Here is a 24,502-nt window from a genome sequence, read left to right on the forward strand (position 1 = left end):
AAGAAAATCAAGTTATGGATGTTGACAGAATTAGTTCCTCCTCGCCTACCTCCTCCTTTGGCGAACCTTGGTTTTTCCTACGTCATCGATCTATTCGAAGTCGCCTCAGATAGTGAGGATGAGCTGATCATCCCCCTGCTGTTGCTATTTTTAAGTCCACTCGCCACTAGGTTGCCTTGAATACTCTTCAAGTAGGCCAGTTTGTCATTGAAGGTGTTGCTTCGGCAATCATAGCTTTCTCTCAGCTAGGATCTCGTGTAGCTTGTTTACTGTCTGCAAACACGTTATAGGATATAGAGGTTGTGGAGAAGAATAAAGTCTTCCTCCCACCAAACTCTTATCTACCATCATTAACACCCACCAAGCTCCCACCTAATATCATTAATGGAGGAGGCTGCCACCTATACCTATCTCTGGCAATCATGGCAGTCTCCCTCTGTTGGCGATGGCTCTCACCACACATTGACAATGGAGAAGGCTGCCACCTAGCTTTGACAATGAAGGCAGCCTCCTTTTGTTGACAATGGTGGGAGCCTTACCTAACACTGATAAGATTAAAATACCCCTAGAAACTCCACTCCCTCCCTTAAGCTGGAGCATATATATCACCCATGCTCAGCTTGTTACAAGTACAAAAAACAGGAGCAAACAATGACTTGGTAAACATATCGGCCAACTAATCTGTGGAAGGAACAAATGGAGTCTCCACTAGCTTCTTTAAGACTGCATCATAAATGAAGTGACAATCCACTTCAGTATGCTTGGTTCTTTCGTGAAAGACCAGATTACTGGCAATATAAACAGATGCTTGGTTGTCACAGTACATCTTTATAAGAGTAGGCACAAGAAAACCCATCTCCAGAAGCAAAGAACGAAGCCACATCAACAAGGCAGTAGTATGATCCATGGCTCTATGCTCTGCTTCAACACTGGATCTAGCAATTGTAGTTTGTTTCTTGCTATGCCATGTAACTAGGTTTCCTCCCACAAAGGTACAATACCCTGTAGTAGACCGATGATCACTGGTAGAGCCTACCCAATCAGCATCAGAGGAGGAAACTAAATCTATACGCTTATTGGGTTGATAAATTAGCCCTATACTAGGAGCACCCTTCAAGTACCAAAGAATATGAACGGCTGCGTCCCAATGAGCTTTCGTAGGAGACTATATAAATTGACTGAGAACTCCAACTGCAAAGATATGTTTGGTCTCGTAACTGTGAGATATATCAACTTCCCAATCAAACTCCTATACTGGTGCACATCTTTGAGAAGCTCACAATCATCAACTCCAAACTTTTGATAAGGGTCCATAGGTACATCCACTGGTTTTGATGCAAGCATTCCAGTGTCAAATAAAAGATCTAGAATGTATTTCCTTTAAGACAAGCAGATTCCTTTTTTGCTTCTGATAACCTCAATAGCAAGGAAATAGTGAAGTTAGTCTAAACCCTTGGTCTGAAAATGCTATTGTAAATGCCCTTTCACCTCAGTAATACCAACTGCATCATTGTCAGAGATGATGATATCATCCGCATAAATAACCAAGACAACTAACTTATCTCCCTGGAGGGGTCCGAATAGCACTGAGAAAACCCACAATTGGTAACAGTAGTACTAAACTTCTCAAACCATGCCCTAGGTAATTGTTTGAGACCATAAATAGCCTTATGTTATCTGCATACACGGCCACCATTCTCACCCTGAGCAACATACCCTGGAGGTTGCTCCATATACACTTCCTCTAGCAAGTCCCCATAGAGAAAAGCATTCTTAATGTCTAACTGAAACAATGGCCAATCAAAATTTCACTGCAAGGGATATTAAAACATGAACAGAATTCAATCTAGCAATAGGAGAGAATGTCTCAAAATAATCAACCCCGTAAGTCTGTGTGTACCCTTTGGCAACCAAATGGGGTTTCAACTTCTCAACAGAGCTATCAAGATGGTACTTAACCGTGTAGACCCAAAGACATTTCACCAGGTCCTTTCCAGGAGGTAAATCTACCAAACTCTAGGTGTCACGGGTCAGAAGAGGATCTATTTCGACGTCCATTATAGCTTTCCATCAAAGAAGACGGAGAGCTTCAATATGATTTTTGGGAATAATATGAGTAGAAAAAGATAGGGCGAGACTATGAATAGGAGATGGAAGATGAGACAAAGAAACAAAGTTATCTGTAGGATACACAGCAATGGACTTTTGAGTATAGGGACGTAGACCTTGCAACTGGTAAGTCATCAACTAATGAAGAACTAGGAGCTCCACCAAAGGAAGAATTCGGCACAGGAGGTGAAGCACCTGGAGTAGATATCACCTCACCAGGTTGGCCCAACTTATTCCATCGCTAATAGACCTGCAAAGGTGTAGTGCTAACATTGGGATCATCAGAGAAGGGGACCAAAGAGGGAATTGGAGCAGTAACAAGAGAGGTCCACTCATCCCCGGATTAATAAGTTTGGGAAGAAAAATAGGGAGCACCCTCAAAGAATGATAAATCAGCATTAACAAAGTATTTATGAGTTGCTGGGTCATAACACTTGTACCCTTTCTGAGTACGGGGATAACCCAAAAAAATGCATTTAGTGGACCTAGAGGACAACTTATTAGACTTTAAATGTAAATTGTGAACAAAGCCCACACAACCAAAAACCCGAGGAGGTAACGAAAAAGAGGGTAAATCAGGAAAAACAATAGAAAACGGAGATCGATCAGTAAGAACAGAAGACGGCATACGATTAATCAAATAACACGCAGTTAAGACCCCATCACACCAAAATTGCTTCCGAACATGCATGTGGAACCTCATAACACGTCTACCTCTAACAAATGTCTATTTTTTCGTTCTGCCACTCATTTTGTTGTGGAGTGTAGGACCAACTAATTTGGTGAATCAAACCATTAGTAGCACAAAAATGAAAATTTTAATTTTAAAATATTCCAAAGCATTATCAGAACGAAAAACCTTAATAGGGGTAACAATTTGAGTTTTTATTTCATTATAAAAATTCAGAAACACTGATAAAAATTCGAAACAATCCTTTAAGAGGTATAGCCAAGTAAGACGAGAATGATGGTCCACAAATGTCATAAAAAATCTGAACCCATTCCTATTGCTAACCCTACAAAGACCCCAAATATCCAAGTGGAGAAAGTAAAGCAGGACAACAAGCCACAAAACGAGAAGGAAAAGAAGCACGATGATGCTTTCCTAATTCACAGGCTTCACATTCCAAACTAGATATAGACTTAAAACTAGGAAATAAAAGTTTGAGCCTAGATAATGACAGATGACCTAACCGACAATGCCACCAGAAAGGAGTGACACTACTAATAGCAGTAGCAACAGCAAAAGAATTAAGGGCAGCATAATAGAGGTAGTACAACCCATCTGTTGGATGGGGTAATGACTTGTGTCTCATATGACACTAGCCCTCTTTATTTATAACAATGGAGAGAATATTTTAGAGAATTACAAAGACCATTAAACCCCATAGGGTCCGTTTGGTAACACACACTTTCCCTAAAACCCATAATTACAACACTCCCCCTCAAGTTGGTGCATAGATATCACATATGTCCAACTTGCAGATAATAGGATAAAATATCTTACTAATAAGACCTTTAGTAAATACATCAGTCAATTGTTCACTAATGGGAACAAAAGGCACAGTGATAAGGCCCATATCTAACTTCTCTTTGATGAAGCATCGATCGATCTCTACATGCTTGGTTCGATCATGTTGGACAGGGTTGTGAGCAATGCTAATAGCAGATCTGCTGTCACAAAAGAGCTTCATAAGAAGGGTAGCAGGAACAACCAAATCAGTGAGAAGACCATGAAGCCATAGGAGATCACAAATGCCATGTGCCGTAGCACGGAACTCTGCTTCGGCACTTGAACGGGCAACCATGGCTTGCCTCTTGCTTCGCCATATAACTAGACCAACAAAGGTGCAATAACCAATAGTAGACCTGCAGTCATCAGGGGAACCTTGCCAATCAGCATCTGTGAAGGCCTCCACCCTAAGGTGATCATGAGGAGAAAAAAAAGATGTCACGTCCTAGGGCAGATTTCAAGTACCGGAGAATATGCAGCACAGCTTCCATGTGATTCGAGTAGGGATCATGCATGTACTGACTAACCAGGCTAACGGCAAATGCTATTTCAGGGCGTGTATGAGAGATAGATTAACCGCCCTATTGATCTCTGATATCTCCCCTTATCCACAGGATCACCTTCTTTGCTACTCAGGTGACCATTAGCTTCAATATGAGTGTCTGCTAGCTTACACCCCAACATGCCTGTCTAAGATAGAAGATCAAGCACATACTTTAACTGAGACAAGTAGATCCCACGAGAAGACCTGGCAACTTCAATGCCGAGGAAGTAACGAAGTTGTCCTAGATCTTTTATCTCGAATTCCTCACTCAAGAATCTCTTGAGGAGAGAGATTTATGCCAGATCATCACCAGTAACAACAATATCATCTACATAGACTATTAGGATAGCAATCTTCCCGCCAGATCTCTTGATGAATAGAGTGTGGTTGGCATTGCTTTGAGAGTAACATGTAACGACCATAGCCTTATAGAAACGTCCGAACCAAGCACGAGGGGATTGCTTTAGCTTATATAGAGCATGCTTCAGCTTGTATACCTTCCCTTGGGTTTTGGAGCAAGTGAATCTAGGAGGAATGTCCATATACACTTCTTCCTCAAGTTCCTTATGAAGGAAGGCATTCTTCATATCTAACTGTTGGAGATCCCAATCTAAGTTGGCAGCACAAGCCAAGATAACAAGAATTGTGTTCATCTTAGCAACTGGAGCAAAAGTCTCTTGGTAATCAATCCAGAAGTCTGTGTGAAGCCTTTGGCAACAAGTCTAGCCTTATACCAATCCACTGTACCAGCAGCCTTCTCTTTTGCTGTGAAGACCCACTTGCACCCAACTATTTTCTTTTGTAAGGGAAGACACACCAGATCCCATGTATCATTCTTCTTCAGAGTTTGGATCTCTTCAACCATAGTTGCCTGCCATTATGAGTCTACACTCGCTTCCTGCTAGGTATGAGGAATGGACACAGAGAAAAGAGAAGACACAAAACTATAGTAGGAAGGAGAAAGTTAGTCATAAGAAACAGTTTTAGAAATAGGATGTAAAGTATAAGACCTAATACATTTACGAACAGCAATAGGCAACTCAAGAGACTGATTAATAGAAAGAGAATTACTAGGGTCCAAGGGGACAAGATCAGGCTCGAAGGAGACAACTGTCATGGTAGGGTAGATGCTGGATTTGTAGTGGTCTGAGTTTGCTCTCTGCGCTATACACATGTATCTCCGACAGAGGCGAAGTAGGAGAAGTAGCAGTATCGCTCTCCCCCTGAAACAGGATACTAGCAAGGATAGAAATTTTAAGAGACGACGGCGGCAACACATCTTCCACAATGGAAGGAGACTCCCCCTGAAAAGGTGTCGTAGTGTAGTATGACGCAGATTCGTGAAAGACAACATCCATAGTCACAAACCAACATCGAGTAGGAGGATGAAAACACTGATTGCCTTTCTGAGTAGGAGCATACCCCAGAATAATGCATCGGAGACCACGAGGATCAAACTTTCTATGAGGATGATGATCTTGAGCATAACAAACACTACCGAATACCTTAGGAGGAACAAGAAAAGCAGTAGAACCTTGGAGAAGACCCAGAGGGGAGCGGAAGGCATGGACCCAAGAAGGCATTCGGTTGATAAGAAAGGCAGCAGTGAGAATTGTGTCACTCTAGTATTGGGGAGGAACATGCATCTCAAACATAAGAGCGTGTGCTACCTCACAAAGGTGGTGATTCTTCCGCTGAGCAACCTCATTCTGAGCCGAAGCATCCACACGACTAGTTTGATGAGTCATCCCCTGATCGGAAAGGTAAGCTTGAAAGGACCCTTCAAAGTATTCACTGCCATTGTCACTTCGAAGGATCTTAATGGTAGCACTGAACTGAGTCTGAACAATGCGGTGAAACTGCTGAAAGCAACAGAAGGTCCTGCCCTTGGTTTACATCATAACAATCAATAAAAGAGACAAACCACCGATAACCATTAACAGACACATAGCGGGATGGACCCCAAATATCAGAATGTATCAATAAAAACGGAATGACACTTTTATTTCCAGAAACAGAATAAGTGATTCGAGTTTGTTTGGCCAAAACACATGCCTCACAAAAAAACTGACTCCAATTACTACTTTTAAAGGAAGGAAAAACTCTAGCTAAAGTTCCCAAAGGAGGATGTCCCAACCGACGACACCACTGCAGTAACTCGGAGATGGGAGGTGACGTAGATGATGCATAAAGAGCCTGACCAAAGACCAATGCCGAGTCATCATCAAGCAAATACATACCACTACGTACCCTACCAGAGCTAATGGTTACCCCTATCACCAGATCCTGAAAAACACAATAAGACAGGAAAAAGGTGACTTTGCAATTAAGGCTGGAAGTAAGACTAATAATGGACAAAAGGTTAGTGGGAAAAGAAGTAGTATGCAATATTAAAAAAAAAAGGGATAAAGAAGGGGTACAACTAACAGAGCCCTTTTCCAGAATAGTGGAATAAGTCTCATTAGCCAATTTGACCTTACTATTACAAGGACAAGTAGTGTACTGTGAAACAAGAGGCAAGCGGCCTATCATATGATCAAAAGCCCCAGAGTCTATAATCTAAGAGGTAGAAGGGATAGACATGTTGGGTCCCGATTGACACTGAGAGGGGGGGTGAATCAGTGTGCCAAATATTTTTTTTCACTTTCCAACTGTACTCCTGATGTGGCAATCACTATTTGCACTTCAATAGCACAGTCTATTGATGCTGCCCAGAGCTGCTATGTATACTACTGACCATTCTTACTGTTGCATGAAACTTACTCACATAACCTGTATTGCTGCCCAGAGTTGTCTCATAAACCTCACACGGTAATCACTGTCACATACATAGACAGTTGTATGCACATCCACACTGCACCACCAAGTGGTCAGGTCTACCAGATGTACACACCCATTCTACAGCCAAGCACTCCAATCCACAATACAAATACGAGCATATACATCCACAACACAAAAAATACGTGCTTCGGCCAGTTGCCTACATGCACGGAGTAATGCCCACTGTCGGGCTCAGCATTTACTCAATACTAATTATGACTGCACCCACAGCCAAGGGAACATATTTACCAGTTTCCACCAATGACATACAATGGCTAGGTCTTTACCCTAGTTTTCTCAGAATGATCTGAGAGGCCGCACCCACGGCAAATAGGTTTAGGTAGTTATACCTACCAAGGAACACATAGCCCCTATGTCCAGCACCCACTGAACACTAATAAAATAAAGTTAGGCTTGGCAAGGAGTAACCGTCGGAGATGCAATAATGTCGATCTCCACTTGATGCGGACCACAACCACAACCACGTTGTCTCGGTGCCGCCAATGCTTCGACCCCGGTTGGTACTTGGGTTTCTTGAAGCAACTCACAAGAACCAAATTCTAGGTTCTTCTTCTTTCTTTTCTCCTTGTCTTTACTTTCATGGAGCAACAATGGCATCCACATTCACATTCACATTCACATTCACACACACACAAAGAGAGGGAAAAACTTATTCTCTATTTCCCTCTTCTTCTCTTCTCTTCTATTTTCCTTTTTTTTCTCTTGGCAACAACCAATAGAGCTTGCTACCTTGGTTTCCAGCAGCTTCCTAAGCCTCTAATGGGGGCTATGGATGAAGTGCAAGAGGATGGAAGTCTTTCATTCAAACCCTTAGCCTTCCACGAGCTTCAACTCATTTTTCTGACCACCTCAGCAACCCCTCTGCCTGATTTCTTCCCTCTGGTGTGTAGAGCTCGAAGAGATGAAGAATCTCCAACTTGAATCACCCAAATTGGAGTTAAAATGAGGGAGATATGACCATTTGAAGTTGGAGCAATAAGATAGCCAGAAATGGAATCTTCGTAGGGGTGGCGTAGGCTACACCGGCGGCTCGCGCAACCGAGGCTCAGATCTGGCCGTAGATCTCATCAAAAGGTTTCTCTTAATCGGAGCCGTCCGATTAAACCAACGGACAATAGATCTAAACCGTAGGTTTTGAATCTCGATGACGTCATCATGACGTATGCACTGACATTGTCAGACGCGTTGTCGATCATCGATTGGTGGTGTAGCGCGTTTCACGGTACGCTGTCGGCTAACTTTAATAAAGCTCCATCAATATTGACCGTTAGATCGGAACCGATCTGATATGATTGGCTCAGATCAAGATATGAAGAATCTCTTTATAGATTCTATACACAAGTGCTACACACAATCAAGACTCAATATGGTGAGGCGCCACACCATCATATCTAATACACTCCACCAATGAGAAGCCTCGGATAAGCATCTTCAACGCAAGCTCTTGCAAGAACCGTCAGATCTGAATCTGACCGACGTGGCTCAATCTGAACCGTGTATTAAGGATCCCTCTGATTCTCTTATATACACATAAGCCCCTGCTTCTATAAACTTTAATGCCAAAAACCCCTTATCAACTCAGACCTTTAAAACCTTGAAATTACATAAAAGCCCCTGAAATTTCAAAATTAAAATCCAAAAAAATCCACCCAACACCGAGAGCATTTGTTGATTTTCTAGTTCGGATTTTCGAACCGGCTTCACGGAAACACTTATAACTTTTTCATACGATATCCGATCAAGATGAAACGAAGTGCGTTGGAACCGTAACTGGACGCTCTACGACTTTCCAGAATACTCAATCATCTGACTCGGCCATAATAACGAAGCTACTAAGGTGCTAAGAGCAGAGTCAGGGTTAGGGCTCTCAGTATGGTTGGCTTACCCAGAAGTACCAACACGACTCTTCCCTAGCCCTTTTCCACATATATCAACAGGACTGCCATGAAGCTTCCAGCAGTGCTCCTTAGTGTGACGCTCCTTCCCACAGTAATTGCACTTCACTTGAGTCCTGGTAGAGGAGCCACCAGACTGTGGGGCTGTACTAAGGGACTGAGTGCCAGAGATAAGTACAGATCTATCAGTAGGAGTGAAGCATAGTGGTACGTCGACTATCCTCAAGTTGGATCACATCATATGCTTGATCCAAGGTAGGAAAGGGGGTACATAGCAAAACCTAGGACCGCAACTAATCAAACTCCCCATTCAGACTTGTCAAAAAGCTATAGACCCTGATCTTGTCCTCTCGCTTATAAAAACTGGTGACATCTTCAAGGGTGGAAGGAGTATACTCCTCATAGAAATCCAACTCAGCCATAGTGTCCACAACTTATAGTATTATTGTGATAGAGTGAGCCCTCTCTGCCTCAGATCACGAACCTTCTGGCGAAGCTTAAAAACCTGAGCATCATTCCCTACCTAAGAATAGATATCCTTGACAGATTTCTAGATCCTCACAGCGAAGTCAAGGAGAAGATGGCCATGCGAAAGTTGTGGCAACATGAAGTTGACAAAGAAGGTCATAACCAAAGAGTTGGTACACTCCCACTTGTCAATCTTAGGAACGGTGGTCAGACGCTTCGTGGTTCCAGTGAGGTACCTATAATAGCCACGGGACTTGATGGAGATACAGACCGAGCATGACCACATAAGGTAGTTTATGCCATCGAGCTTGATAGTACAAGGAGGAAAGGTAGGAAGAGCCGTGGTGTCTCCACCAGTAGAAGCAGACAAACTGCTAGACATGGTTGCTAAATAGAAGAGACACTAGCCGAAGATAGAGAAAGCACCAAAATAACTAGAAAAAGCTAGAATACCTAAAAAATCGATAAAGGGTAAAACCCTGAGAAAACGATTTTGGGGATAGCTCTAGAACGGAGACCTCAAATAAAAAAGTAGTGGGTACATACCACTACAAGGATAAAGGGCACCAATCGCAACAAACATCAAGACGATCGGATCATCGAGCGGGGAAAAAGCATCCTAGCAATAGAAAAAATGATGAAAAAAAGGTTATGGGTCTCTTAGATCATTGTAAAAGAGAGTCTGAGAGCCAAGGGGAAGGGTGGATAGAGGCTAGAAACCCTCTTGGTAGTTTAAGAAACTTCCACCATAAGAGAGAAGCAGATGAAGAGAGATGGAGGGAGGCACAGATGAAGCAGGTGTTGGGAGAGATAGAGAAATGAGAAAGAGGCAAAGAGATGGAGAAGAGGGAGAGCCCTTAGGTTTTTGGATCCCATGGCTCTAATACCATACTGGATGGGATAATGACTTGTGTCTTATATGACACTAGTGCTCTTTATTTATATCAATGGAGAGAAGGTTCTAGAGAATTACAAAGACCATTAAACCCCTTAGGGTCCGTTTGGTAACTGACACTTTCCCTAAAACCCATTATTACAACACCATCTTTTTCACGCCCTTAACCAATCATCTTCCTCGTGTGAAGATCCTAGAAAAGACGCAGTAAGAGGGAAAAAATGTCATTGAACAGTTTAATGATTTTGTTAATTGACTAACTGAAAGAAGACTTAAAGGAAATTGAGGAATTTGTAATATAGAGGAAAGATTGATTGAGGATGTAGGTGATATTGTACCATGACCAGAAACAGGGGCAGAGGTTCCATTACCAAGAATGACAGATGTAGAATTAGAGTTAGTAGAAAAGGAATTAAATAATGAAGACTTACCAATCATATGAGCAGAAGCCCCTGAGTCAATAATCCACGGAGTAGAAGTGGTGGTAAAGAAAGGAGGTGTACCTGCATGGGCTAAAGTGGCAGCAAATGTAGATGTACTAGTAGATGTCTCAAGACTTTGTAAGCAACGCAATAGCTGATTGACATCATCACGAAGATGGGAAGATAAATCACCTGAAGGTCCTAGTTTAGTATCATTAGAAGACACCATCAGTAACACCATCTATCACTGCATGATTGGCTAACTGGTGTGCCCACTCTGACTTGCCATGCTTGGCCCAACAAGTCTCAGTAGTATGATTAGGTTTCCCACAATAAGAGTATTGCCGAGAAGAACAATCAGTCTGTTGTGCACCAAACCTGCAGCCTCCCCCTGAACCACAACCTCGACCACGACCACGTTTACGTCCAGTAATAAAGGTAGAATTGTCTCCAGATGAGGAATTAGATTTGGCAGAGGGAGTACCAACAAGCTGAAGACGGAAATAAGTATCAGTAAGTGTAGGAACTCTCTCCAGCAAGTAGGTGACCTTTAACAGCCTTCAAATCAGGATTCAGCCCATCAAGGAACTTGGATACAAAAAACTCATTCTGTTGGGTCTTAAGTTTCTCAGCGTCAGTAGTGAGAGGCTGGAAAACATTCAGCTCTTCAACCATGCCTTTAAAGGTATTGTAGTACTCCTGTAGAGTCTTATCAGAATGCCGAAACTGAAACAACTTCTCATAGAGATCATAAAGCCGAGTCATATTCTTCTCCTAAGAATGTCTCCTTTAGGTCATCCCACACACCCTTAGTAGTGATGTGAAACATAACGTTGGCAGCAATGTCTGGCTCCATGCTGTTCCATAACCAGATGAGGATGATAGCATTATCTCTCATCCATGCAATGCAGGAGAAGAATATGACTTGGATTTATGATCTCAGAATTAATAAACTTGACCTTACCTTTGGCAATGGTATAAACTCTCACAGCCTGAGCCCATAGTAAATAATTAGAGCTCCCTTTGAGCTTGATAGAGGTGATTTGGACATTCACGTAGTCCGTAGTAGGAGTAGCATACTTTTTCTCAGCCATAGTGAACAATAACCAGAGAAATTTCAAAATACAGGAGCAAATAGAAAAAATCAATGAACTTTCAAGGTGTTGAAAAACTCAAGGAATTGACCTTGTGAGACAAGATCAATAGAAACAACCAATAGCTCAAAAAGGCAGCACCAGAGAATTGGTGGAGGGCTATAATAAGGAATCAATAATAGAGTATGCTTCCCAAAGCATCGAGGTAGCAACCATTTATTCAGAACAAAAAATCAAACTTGCAGGGTATTGAGGAAGAAGCAAAAATCGATGTTACCTAGTTGGAGAAGTCACAAATCATATAGATTTAACATAGAACAGCGACATCCATGCATAGAATACCCATATGATCGAAGGAACCAGCAACTAAGAAGCATCCAAAAAAAAAAAAGGATTTTATTAGGGGTTTCCTGAAAAAATGATTTTCCAAAGAAAAACAATCGATCCTTGCTCCATAGATCTTCAAATCAGCAAATGTAGAGAATTATGTAAGTAGAATACCAGCACTCTTTGATGAGAGATTGAGTGTTTAAGCCATAATAGGTGCAGCAATAGGTGGCTGCTCACCAAAGGGTTTTAAAACAAATTAGAGATCAGCGGAGAAGAGATGAGGAAATCCAAATCTAATTACAATTGCTCAGATGCCATGTTACAAGTCTAGAATCCTGCAATCAGATTAGAGAAGAGGAAGGAGCGGAGAGAAAAAGTAAGAGAGAAGAGAGGAAGAAAGTTGAGAGGAAGAGAGATGAGAAGAATAGAGTTTCTTGTTCTTTCTTCTTGTTTTGGGCTCTAAGGCCCTTACACCTTATATAGAGGATGTGGAGAAGAATAAACTCTTCCTCCCACCAAACTCTTATCTACCATCATTAATGCCCACCAAGCTCTCACCTAATATCATTAATAGAGGAGGCTGCCACCTATCTACCTATCTTTGACAATCGTGACAGTCTCCCTTTGTTGACAATGGCTCTCACCTAACATTAACAATGGAGAAGGTTGCCACCTAGCTTTGACAATGAAGGTAGCCCCCTTTGTTGACAATGGTGGGAGGCTTACCTAACACTAGTAAGATTAAAATACCCCTAGAAACCCCATAGGGGCCAGGGGCTATTATGTACTTAGGAGAAACTTTATCTTCCCCTTTGCTTAGAGCCCTATAGTGGCACCAACTCTTCTTCGTCAATGTCCTGTTGATCAAGTCTTCAATAGATCAAAGAGTGGACTAGCATTTTTGTTCTTCTCAGAGTTGCCCTTGATGCCTAACGGTTTTGCATTCTCTCTTTTCTTTGTATCTTCTCCGGATTTCCCTTTAGCTAGATTCAGCTATAGGGATAGGGCATTGTTATTGTGGAGTTTTCTCCAACTATTTATTTCTTCCTTCTTTATTATTCTTTCCTTTATTTTTATTTTATTTTATTTTATTTAGGGGAGGGGGGAGGGAAAAATTTCCTAGGCTCCATTGAATATATTAATCATTCACCTTAAAAAACAAAATTCTTTATTGTGGAACTGAGTTATGCCTAGGGGTGCAAGTTTTGCCTTGTCAGCCTAAGCCCGGCTTGAGCCTGTACAAAGCTTGGGCTGAGATACCTCGGCCCTGAGGGTGGGTCAGGGCTGGGAATTTGTGGCCCTAACTTAGGACCGGGCTAGGGTTGAGGCCATAGACTAAGTCGATCCCAGCCTGGCCCCATCTTCCAATATTTCATTGCAACTGGAAATATGGTTATCACTTGTAAGATGCAATGCTTGGGCAGTTGGGATTGTCGCATGGAGCCTTTGAAGAGATAACCAGCGATCATATTACATATTACATAATAAGCAACTTCAATCACTCTTTCTTCTCAATCTTTATGTGTGGCATGATTAACCACAAGATTATAGCTTCCTCTTAGATGGAAAGGGGAAAAACCAAGCCCTGCCCCTCCACTCCTTGCAATAATGATGTTGGATCAAAGTTGCCAGAGCCTATTGCTAGTTGAGTAAAATATGCATTGCAGACCTATTTTGAAACCCCTTTCTTTAAGAAAAAATTTTGCGTTCAAGGATCTCATCTTCAATAGGGAGTGAGCTGGTTACTTGTTCCTTGGGACTCCCAACATGCTCGAGTCTTGAATTTGATTCTCTTAAACAAGCAACTAAGACACATTTAGATATGGCATTCCTCTATTTTTAGCATTATCATTTCTTTTATAGCAAATATCAAGGCTCCATATTCTCAAATCCTAAATCCAAGTCTATATACAGGAAAAAAAAAATGAGAACATTAGATGCAGGTATACAGGTAATATCTCTCAATTTATATGAGTATACTGCCTTTTTATTCTCATTTTTTTAAAACTACACGTTTAATACCCATACTGTCCGTTTTCTATTCCTTTTTTCTTTACCGTTTATTTGACCATACTGTTTGTCATTTTTCTCCATTTAAAACCTGTACCATACATCTCTATTTTTTTGTCATTCCCGTTTTTGCTAACAGTGGACCAGAGACCATTAGAGATGATGAAGGCAACAGTGGCATTTCTACCTAAGCCAGAGGAGTAGATGGTTTTGAGGCTAAGAGAGAGAAGCACTCTAGAAGGGTGCCAAAGGTCAAGCTAGAAGGAGGTCTTATTACCATTACTGATGGAGGAGGAAATGAGGGCCTAGAGCTGAATGTCTAAAGCTAAGAATTGTACGCCACAACTAGGAGGCATCAGAGGGAGTAGAGGTCATCCAAAGAGACTCAGATCTGAGGACGAAGGAGTAAACCCAAGAGACCCAACACCTGCTGTGTTTGGAGGCAACTTCCAAATGAGCTTGAAAATACTTACAGAGTTGACCTCTTTAGTTCTTTTGAGACCCAAACCTCCATTGGATTTAAGGAGGCAAACACAAACCCAATTTAGTGGGCAAAGGAACTTGGTAGTATCCACTCCCTTCCAAAGAAAGGAGCTAAGGAGGGACTCCGCAGCTTTGATTGTGGAGTCAGGAGGGGAAAAAACTCCAAACCAATAAAGGTACATCGATTGGAGCACAGATCTGGAGAGCTCCAACCAGCCGGCTTAGGAAAGAAGCTTGCCTTTCCAAAGTTGAAGCCTTTTGTTAATGAAGTCCAACATTAGGGTGCAATGATGTGCTGAAAGCCTAGCAGTGGTGAGGGGCAACCCGAGATACTTGACCGGAAGGGAACCCAACGTGAAGCCAATGAGCTCAAGGAGGTAGGCTTTGGAAGCATCAGGGACACCAGATAGGAGAAGGCGGGATGTGAGGAGGTTGATATGGAGACCCTAGAGGCCTTTAAAGAGATGGAGGGAGAACATGATGGTTGAGATGGAGAGAATCCGCCTTCGAGAAGATTGTGAGATGATCAGCAAAGGCAAGGTGCATAGGGAAAGGGATTTACTCTTAGGAATGAGGGAGATAAGATGAACATTAGTGGTAGATTGAATTGGTTTGGAAAGTACTTCAAAGGCCAAAGAGAAAACAAAAGGGGAAAGGGGGCAACCTTGCCTGACACCCACAGAGGAGGGGAAGTATCCAACTGGACTCCCATTGACAAGAACAAAGATGCGGGTGGAAGAAATGCAGAAGTAAATCTTGTGGACAAAAGAGGGAGGGAAGGACATCTCGAGCAAGACTTAAGAGATGAAGTCCGACTGATGGATTCAAAAGTTTTGTGGATGTCGATCTTTAAGAGAGCGGCGGGGGAGTGAGATTTCATATCAAATCCTCTAACAATCTCATCGCACAAGATAATGTTATCAACAATGCTTATTCTGGCAATAAAAGCCGAATGGTTAGCACTGACCAAGGAGTTAGTGACCAACTGAAGATGGTTGGCAAGGATTTTAGCAATGAACTTGTAAGAAGAGTGAAAGGCGGTTTAAAAAAAAATAACCATTTCATTGTAAGTTGATATGTTGGTTATTAACCAAACACTGAAAGATGCAGTATGGTGAGATGCCAAGGTGAGAGTGAGAGGCTCAATCCAACTATCTATCCATACTCTTCTTTTATTCCTTCCGCTATCAAGCCTAATCACCAAATTGATGGGATTCTTAATCACCAAACTAAGAACAACAAGAATCCAGGGTATACTGAATAAGACCAAAATAGTGAAATAGCAATAACTTTCAAACCAGAAATCAGATGGGCATAAACTAAGATTAAACCTTAGTTGTCAAGGTGACGCCTAGGCATCCAGGCGGCCTAGTGGGTGGCAACTGTCACCTTATTATATTGGTGCTTTACTGCAAAGCGTAGTACTTATTTATTTCAAATATCATTTAAGTAAATGATATTACATTTGTAAAACAAATAACCCCTATTTTCAATAAAAATAGTTTAAAATTAAATTCCAAAAGGATAAAAAGTCAACCCCCCAGTCCAAGAACAAAAACTGGATTTTTGGTTGTAGGGGCAGTTATCAACTTTCAAATGTTGGAGTTTTTCTCAATTCTAAAAATTTGATAAATCGTACCATGGTAAAACATTGTTAAAAACCAAAAATCCAGTAAAATAATCTTTTGTTTTGATGTTCATAAAATTATTTCCATTTAGACGATTTGAACAGCATTCGCACACTTTAAATAAGTTTAACCAAATGATGTAGATCAAACCTTGAAGAAGAGGACAATAACAAGACTCAAAAATTCACATGAACAATAAATTTGGTCAATATTTTCTATTTTAGTTTCCTATTTAGTTTAGTTTAGTTAGTTTCTAATTTACATAGTGAACAAGTTAGTTTCCTATTCTGTTGGTAAAAAAAGTTTTTATTTTTATGATTTAGGCTAGTTTCCTTTTTATGTTCAGTTGTTAGCTTCTAATTCTGTTAAGCTTGGTCAACAAGTTAGACACAAATTAGAAAGTCTTATTTCAGTCGATTAGTTTCAATTTTTGTTATTTCTTTGTGTCCAAGTTCTATAAGACTATTTGAAGTCCATTGATCTTAATGCAAAATGACAATTGAAGTTTATGAAAATTGAGTGTTTACTCATGGCTGAGATAGTTATTACCTTGAGGGGTAAGATACCCGAAAACCTGAGGGGTGAGATGCCCATTCACTAATTCTTCTCCACCCTTCTCAACCCTCCATCGATTTTCTTTCTTTTCTTGTTATTTTTTTGTTGTGAGAGTGTGATTATTACAAGTTCGTTGAAGTTCAGAAGTTCCATCAAAAGACCAGTTGAAGGCCTGTAGTTGTTGCTACTGTAGAACTCCATAAAGTTTCCTTTTTCATTCTTTGAGCATAACTTTCGAACTAGCCATCAGTTGAGGTTCATCTTTTGAAGGATATTTGGGCATCACACAAGGGACCTTTGCTCCAAATTTGAGGTTCATCGGAAGCTAAAATCTCAAGATATCAAAAGTTCTCAAAAGTTTTCTAATTCATGTCAACAGCATAACTCTCAATGCAACCATCAAAATTGGCTCATCTTTTGAGGGCTTGTTGACCCATCTAGGACCTTCATCTACTCTAAGTTTCAGCTCTTTCAGATCATGCCCGGGATTAGGATCACTTGTAATTCTAGTTCTACGTTATTTGTATCAGAGCTAAGCTAACCAAGGATAGAGCCACGTGATTTTCACAAGAAACTTTCTTCATACATCTTCCTTGAATGGGTAGATGAATTGGATGTGTACTTTGACCACTATAACTTGATAGAGATGCAACGACTTCGATATGTTTGCTCTCAGATGAATGATTATGTTCGAATACAATGGAGAGTCCGTGAAAGGCAATAATGTAAGACTAGAATCACAAGTGATCCTGATCCCAGGCAGGATCTCAAAATCTAGCTTAATAGGGGTAAATTCGAGAATCACAAACCGCAACTCAGATGGGGCTGAAACTTGGAGTAGATGAAGGTCCTATATGGGTCAACAAACCCTCGAAAGATGAGACAAGTCCAATGGCTGAATTGAGAGTTATATTGTCGACATGAATTAGGAAACTTTTGATAACTTTCGATATCTTGAGATTTCAGCTTCCGATGAACCTCAAATTTGGAGTAAAGATCCCTCGTGTGATGCTCAACTGTCCTTCAAAAGATGAGCCTTAACTGATGGCTGGTTGAAAAGTTATGCTCAAAGAATAAAAAACGAAACTTTATGGAAGTTCTGCAGAATAGCAACTATAACCTTTAAACTGGTCTTTTGATGGTTTTTCTAGGCTTCAACATACTTCCTTTGATCACTCAAACATTTTCTCACAGCAAACAAATAAAATAAAAATAGGAAAAGGAAAAGGAAGAAAATTCAATGGTGGGCAAGGATTAAAGTATCGGTATCGGTCGTCGTATCAGTCGGTCAAAATTAAGATACGTATTGGAGGGTATTGTATCGTATCGGAGATACGCTAAGATACGCTAAAGATACGCACATAAATGGATAGGAAACACATTTTTATACACTTTTGCATAAAAAAATAGTTAAAAAAGGCTATATATAACATGTAGAATGCATAAATACTTAAGTAGAGGGTATCGTATTGATAGACAAATATATTGAGTTGAAAATGTTCAAAATGATGAGGTTTGAGTTTCTTAGAGTTTTTTCTTTCCTCATTGCCATTGTCACTGTGATGAGTGTCGTGAAGAGTGTCGTGGTGGTTCAAACCCTTGGCTAGGACCTTCTTCTTCAATAGGAGCAACTACGATGATATTCTGCACTTGTCGAATATAGGCACAATATTTACCCCAGTCGAAATATTTATGGTAGTGGGTCTCCCATTCATTGTAGAAAAATTAAATTTTTTTTTATAGAAGTTGTTGATTAAATGTTTTTAAAGAACATATAAAAAATCAACAAAGTGTGGATCAATATATTTGAGTAGATCTGAGAAATAAATAAAAAATTGAAACCCTCACTTTTTTGGGGAAAAAATGTGGGTTTCATTTGAAATCATGTATTTAGTAATTATAAGTTATGACATTATTTTTAAGAGTTGAATGAACTAAATTTTCTAAAAAAAAAAAAGTTTTGGGGATTTTTTTTAAAATTAATTTCTGAATAAAAAAATTTTTAAAATATATTTTTTTAAGAAAAATAAAAAATTTCCATGGAAGTTGTAGAACACTTGTTTTTACATAACATATAAAATCTAGAAAACTGTTGGTGAGAGTGTGAAGTGTTTGTTTCAAACAACAAAAAATTCACACTTAAGTAGCCGTATCGTACCGATACAGTACGATACGGCTCGATACTGCACGATACCTTCGATACGTGCCGATATGGTACCGATACTGTCGGGAATTTTCAGATTTTCAAAAGTTCGTATCGTAGAGTATCGTACGTATCGGTACGGCACGATACGATACGTACGATACGTCGATACACAAAAAGAGGCCCAAAATTCCCCGTAGCGTATCGGTATGTATCGTGTCGATGCCTATTGATACGGCATGATACGCACCGATACTTAAAACCATGATGGTGGGGTTGAGAAGGGGGTAGAAGAATTAGTCAATGGGCATCTCACCCCTCGATTTAGGCATCTCACCCAAGTGCATCCCACAACACAACAGCATAAGCCATTTTGTCTTGATTAACTTAAATCTTCATTTTCATTATAATCAATGAGCTTTAATATCCTTACAAAACTTGGAAATAAAGAAATAACAGAATAAAAAACTAATGGATTAAAATAAGACTTTCTAATTTGTGTCTAACTTACTATCCAAGCTTAACAAAATTAAAAACCAACAACTAATTACAAAAAGGAAACTAACCTAAGGTACAAAATAGAAACTTCTTTGACCAATAAAATAGGAAACTAACTTGCTCACTAAGAAAATAGAAACTAACTAAATTAAACTAAATAGGAAACTAAAAATAAAAGATATTGGCCCAAAAGTACTGACAGTGTTTCGTGAACAATATTTTCTAACTTTTGCTTTTGTCTTCTTCTTCAAGCTTTGATCAACATCAACACTTCAAGTTCAAGGACTTGAGCCTAGAACGTGGGAAGAGATGCAATACGAGTTGGCAGGCATGTACCTATCTAAGCATGAATAAAGAGTGTACTTCCCTCCACCAGATTTTCAAAAGCCATTCACAGTTGAGAAGAACATGAAGGAATTATCAGTCTCTATTGCACAACGCATTACAAAGGAGCAACGAGAGAAGACACCTCCAACCAATGAACCAGAGTTAGAAGTTGATGTTAGTGTTGGAGAAGTTCCAGCAGCTCCTATTGTCGAGGGAGAGGTAGTCATTAATGTCCCTATCAGTGAGATTCATGTGGAGAAAGTCGAAAGCGACACATGGTCACAATGGTGAAATAAGGAGATTCGTGCTACAACAACTATGGTGATTATGGACAACCAAGCGAAAGATCCCAAGGGTTCAACACTAAAGACTAATGGTTGACGAAAGCATTGAAGAGGACCTTGACGAGCCCAAGACTAAAGATGAGAAAGAACGAGTGAAAGATGATCTATAAGACAATCCCATGGACACCTACAAAGATGTTGAAGTTGAGCACGTGTCATTCCCTCGAAATACCTTGAACACCATCAACTATGCCTATACGATTACATCCATGTGATCAAGGAGTTGCCTGAATTTTTCCATGGTTTGTTGATCGATGTACACCATGGGGAATCATTCTTACACTCTACAAGATTCATCTAACAAGGGGTGAGTTGATGTAGATCAAAGCTTGAAGAAGAGGACATTTTTATGATTGTTCACGAGTTACTGTTCACATGAAGAATAAATTTGGTCAATATCTTCTATTTTAGTTTCCTATTTAGTTTAGTTTAGTTAGTTTCTAATTTATGTAGTGAGCAAATTAGTCAAGTTGGTTTTCTATTCTGTTAGTCAACGAAGTTTTTATTTTTATGATTTAGGCTAGTTTTTTTAATCAAGGTCCACAGCTTGTAGCCTACATAAGTGATGAGAGGGAGAGAGAGAGAGAGTGGTGCACCCAGGAACCCTAACTCTAATCCAGGATAGAAAACTAAAATCAACAAGATTTGGAGGACAGAATAAAGTAAAAATACTCACTAACCCAGCAGACTTTAAAGGTTCAGTTTCTACAGAATATGTTGCCCTAAGGTAGGGAATCAGACCTAAGAATCTGAAATTGAAAAGAGAAAATCAGACAGAGATTGAGTTTCCTCTTGCTGGACCAATAGTAACATATGAACTGGGTATCATCAACAAAGGTAGAAGGAAAGAAACAAAGAAGCAAGGAAGAAGAAAGAGGAGAACAGAAAAGGAATCTGAACTGAGAAGAAGATTTCAGAGGAGGGGTGTAGCAGCCGTCGACCAACTCTGGCAAACAGCATATGCACACAAATCACAAATCGTGAGGAAAATAAAAAATTCCATTCATTCAACTCTGAATCGATGGAATAGGTTAGGCTTACATATAAAGACTCTTCAAAAGATAAACAAGGATTCCTAATGATATCTGAAAACCGAAATGACTCTCCTATTGTTAGCTAGCTTTCATATACAAAAAATAAAATTGAAATTATTGAAATAAAACCTAAATGTCCTACTGGACTGAAACAAGATTTGGAGCCAGTTTGTCTGAGTCTGGTCTTCTTCAAGAAAGCAATACTGCATTAGGTGTCCATATCCATGTAACACTAAATATATAGTTCATTGTTAGTGCTTTGTTGTTCCAACTTTCCACAAGGAAGTATGATGCGGCTGCTGACATGCATGGGCAAAATTAGAAAATCTGACCAAGGTTATTTTGGTTCTTTCTGGAGTCATCTATGGTCTCTTCTGTGGACAAATATCTATGTTTTGTGTAGCTTTTTCCCCCTTTTCTTCTGAAAATGATCCATGTTTTAGTAGCAATGGGAACTTGTAGTTTGTCAGGCTTTATTTGCTTAGGGGATCATATGGGGCTGCTTCTAGAGAACTCAGCTTTCTAGCACCATTGGATGGACAGTTTCGCAATGCAATTAATTTTGTTGCCTATTAGAGTGTTAGCCCACACAAGGTGTTGAGCTCTAGCCCCCATTAGGGATTGAATAACTTAAAAGCCATCTCTCTTACCTTATCATACCCTTATTTTCCTTGCTTGTTGCTTCTAAGCTGTTCTTACCATCCTTTCTTAGTGTTACATCTGCTCATTACCTAATTGTTCTTGCCAACTATAAAATTCAGGTTTTACCCTTACATGAACCTAATTTAACAACCAAATATAGGACCCTTGGCCGGTTCTGCATCACAGGACATTGCTGACCCGCTTTATAGGCCATTGGTGGATGCAGAGATCCGAAACTGATAGCTCAAGCAGTACATTACATTCCGTTTAATTTGTTAAATGTTGAGCTATTACAATAGCAGAAAATTTGATTCTTCTATAGTCTAACTTGACTTCTTTTTCTTTGAATTAAAAGATGGATCTATTTGGGGCCTAAAAGGGGCCCAGCATATTCTAGGAGTGTCAGTGTGGTGTTTTCACTGTTGATCATAATATTTTAGGTGATGGAAGGTACTGAAGTGGATTTTTTGAGATAAAAATATGTGAACTGGAAGCTGCTGCTCATGCAAACCTGGGGTCCACCGGTATATTTCACCCTCCTACTATTTTTCTTCTCTGTAATGGTTAAGTTGCACTATTGCAACATGTTGGTCACAGGTACAAAACTTGGAAACAGCCTCTACTGCAAAGCAAGGGGTAAGGCTGCGTCCATTTGCCCCTCCCAGACCCTGCAGTAGCAGGAGCCTCATGCACTGGGTTGCTCTTTAATGTGTCTTTAACTGTCACTATTCTGTTTTGGCCTCACCATTTTCCTTCTATTATTCTTATCTTGTGTGTATCCTTCATTTATGCATTACTCTAATTATCTGGATCCTAAACTTGTTACCTTGACTAAAACCTATACATATTACCTTGTTTAAATCCTTCAATTCCAAACCCTATCGATCTGACTCGGTAACACTGAATTAGGTAATCAGTAATAATCAGTCTTGCTACAGATTAGAACTAAAAATCTAGCATTTCTATTAGTTTATCTGTTTCAAACCCGATTTAGATGGTTTTCATGAATTACTTAATTGTAACCAGCATGTATTTTTGTAATTTCCTTCCTCAGCACATATACTGTTAGGCCAAAAATTCCTAATCCACCTTTCACCACTAGATGTAAGATTTCCATGTTTATAATCAAATCTTCATCCATAAAGTGACAATTTAATTTCTCCTAATTTTGGAAGGGTACTTTCCCAATAAAAACTAATCCTCGGCATGCAATATAAACATCATATTTACTTGTTATGAATGAATCGGCTTGCCCTGCATCGTGGGTAATTCATAATTTTCTTTTTACCCAAATATTGTAAAAACTCAGCCTTACCACCCGTCAAAGAGAAATCATTAGCGGTCTCTTTTAGACGGTTCTAGAGACTTCAAATCAAGCACTACTCAGCAATTGATAACAGTTAATGTTTATATTCGCACAATTAGTTCAGAAGAACTGTGCATGTGTTCATCCAAATAACAGTAGTCCAATCGAGTACTGAACTAAAATCTATTCTAAAACTTAATAACAGAAGGCCTAACAAATTGCCAGCCCATTCTTCATTTACCTTTTTTGAGGTTAAGCTTGACAGAAGCCAAAAAATTCATCAAACGCATTTCATTAAAAACACAACTGCATAGACGATCTGGTCAAGAACCAATAATATCGTTACGAACTCTAGAGATAGAGGAACACTAACACAGGCTTCCATACGACATCCAAAAACACGTAACCACCGTAATTTACCTGAAAAAATCACAACATATGAGAAGGTTGATCTTCGTGTTCTCTACTTTCTCCAAATACATAAGAGATCTCCATGCACGCACCCATCCACTGCGATCTTCATATTTAACACAAATTGGAGGATCTGTTTAGACAAACCAAATGGAAATTAAATAATGAGTTGAAGAGTGAAAGGATCGCAGAAGGTTTGGAGCTTACTCTCATCACGTCGTTAGGTTGTGTTACCGAGCTACATGAGTGTGAACTGTGAAATGAAGTAGGCCGGTCTTCCTTTCGCACAGCAGGGTTTGATCGAAGAGATCCCGCTCAAACTTTAAACCCCACCCGTGCGAGTCCACGAGGAAAATGAGAACACGTTTTCCTCGAGGGAGATGGGAACACGTTTTCTTTCCCCATTCCCCGATATGTCCAGTTTCATATCCAATCATGATTTGGTCTCATTATAATGTTTTAAGAAATAAAAGATCTCATGTGCAGCCACTACATTATCCACAATTTGCCTACCCTAAAGCCGCATAAATAGAGAATATCCATCTAAAATTGGTTTTAACAAGTTAGGCTCCGTTTGGTATCGTTCCAGAAAAACGTTTCTGGAGTTTTTTCGTTCTATTGGAACGAAAAAATGGAATATTCTGTTTGGTGCACTTATGGTCCGTTTCTGTTTTTTTTTAACAATAAGTGAAAAAAAAAAAAAATCTGAAAAACGAAATGGACGGAACTCCAAGGAGCCGCATCCCAGTTTGTTCCATTGACAAAAAAAAAAAAAAAAATCTCGATAAAAATCTGAAATCTTGAAACACCATTTTTTCGTTTAAAAACTGCGTTTTGACATAGAAACTGAAATTTTCGTTTTTGACACGAAACGGTGTTTCTGGAATAGAAACGATACCAAACGGGCCCTTAGATTGCGTTCAGTAATGTTTCTGTTCTAGAAATAATGTATCATGTTAAAAATAAAAATACCAATTTATGTGTTAAAATGCCTTTTTTTTTTTTCAATT

General features: G+C 39.8%; 1 long non-coding RNA gene across 6 annotated transcripts in view; it reads right to left on the reverse strand.

The window, feature by feature from the left end:
• The window catches only part of LOC122073272, a 28,755-nt gene extending 4,867 nt beyond the window's left edge, over window positions 1-23,888 (reverse strand). For 4 of the 6 annotated variants that reach the window (XR_006138719.1, XR_006138721.1, XR_006138722.1 and 1 more), the window contains exons 1-3: window positions 23,700-23,888; window positions 23,502-23,625; window positions 23,323-23,400 (exon numbers count right to left, since the gene is read on the reverse strand). This is a non-coding gene — a long non-coding RNA (uncharacterized LOC122073272). Of the gene's footprint in view, window positions 1-18,396; window positions 18,432-23,322; window positions 23,401-23,501; window positions 23,626-23,699 lie in introns of those variants that run through there. The other 2 variants (XR_006138724.1, XR_006138720.1) reach the window with 2 other exon arrangements.
• Between the last annotated feature and the right edge of the window lie 614 nt (window positions 23,889-24,502).

Source organism: Macadamia integrifolia, chromosome 3, assembly GCF_013358625.1.
Source record: "Macadamia integrifolia cultivar HAES 741 chromosome 3, SCU_Mint_v3, whole genome shotgun sequence".
NCBI classification, from domain to species: Eukaryota; Viridiplantae; Streptophyta; class Magnoliopsida; order Proteales; family Proteaceae; genus Macadamia; species Macadamia integrifolia.